Source organism: Onychostoma macrolepis, chromosome 22 (assembly GCF_012432095.1).
Source record: "Onychostoma macrolepis isolate SWU-2019 chromosome 22, ASM1243209v1, whole genome shotgun sequence".
Classification (NCBI taxonomy): Eukaryota; Metazoa; Chordata; class Actinopteri; order Cypriniformes; family Cyprinidae; genus Onychostoma; species Onychostoma macrolepis.
In genome coordinates this window covers 36,468,350-36,469,647 of record NC_081176.1, presented here as the reverse complement: position 1 = coordinate 36,469,647, position 1,298 = coordinate 36,468,350, and positions in this window count along the sequence as shown.

Genomic DNA, 1,298 nt, shown 5'->3' with positions numbered 1-1,298 from the left:
CCTTCTCTCTGCAGTTATACCTACTTGGACATTGTGACCTCATCACGAGTATCCTGGGAGATCATTGTGAGATCAAATTGTTGACTGGGTAACCAGTGACAATAGAGAAGTGAAAGAACGCGGAATAAGAATAAACAGTTTAGAACAGGGGCCATCAAACTTGATGCTGGAGGGCCGGTGTCCTGCAGAGTTTAGCTCCAACTTGCCTCAACACACCTGCCTGGAAGTTTCTAGTATACCAAGCAAGACCTTGATTAGCTGCTTCACTCTGCAGGACACCGGCCCTCCAGGACCGAACTTGGTGACCCCTGGTTTAGAAGATCTCAAATGATGGAAAACTTTAAGAGGAAGCAACTGTTATATTCTATTAGCTCTACTTCATTAGCATGTTTTTTTTTACTAAATTAGCATTACAAATTTTGCTAATTAAACCTTAATATTTTTTTCTTACTAAATGTATTTACTACATTTTTACTAAACAGGTTTATCAAATGCAGATAAATATACATATACGATTGAAAGCATAATGAGCTTCTCTACAGACAGACTTAAGGTTTATCTTAGTTGAACTCAATTTGTCTTGTTGTCTATATTCTGGTGTTGTCTATGAGATGACACTAAATCTAAACACACTGAAGCCCATTAGACTCAATCAGACTTCCTTCTATGTACTATTTCTGACCCAATCAAACTCATCTATCTCTCTATCTATCTATCTAAAGGATATTCACTCTCCATTCATTCTTTATCTAACACACACGCATGCACACACACATGCACACACACACACACACACACACACACACACACACACACAAACAAACATACCTTCCCTATTTAACACACACAAACACACGCACAAAAGAAATAGACATAAAATGTGAAGATTGAAAGAGTAATTGTAAATCATTTATACATTTTTAATCATTCAAATAATATTTCATTTTCTTTGTTTACTTCTCATCTATACATTAATGCTGTGTTTTGGGAGATATGAAGTACTTTTGTACCTGTTTACCACAAAATCCTATATTACACCATTAGCTTGCATGTGAAATATTACATTTTTATGAATAAATCTCTTAAATGATGATCTAAATTTAATTTAAACTGTTTCTGGATATTGATCTAGGTGTTAGGTGTACAATACTGCCATCTGGTGGTTAGAGAAAACTTGTAGAAATCACAGTTTTGAAAGAATAGTGTAATGACCATATATATCCAGCAGAGGCCCATAGAGAGCCATTCATTTTTCTGGAAGTGGTCAGTTACTCCTCACATCTTTTCTGATATATATT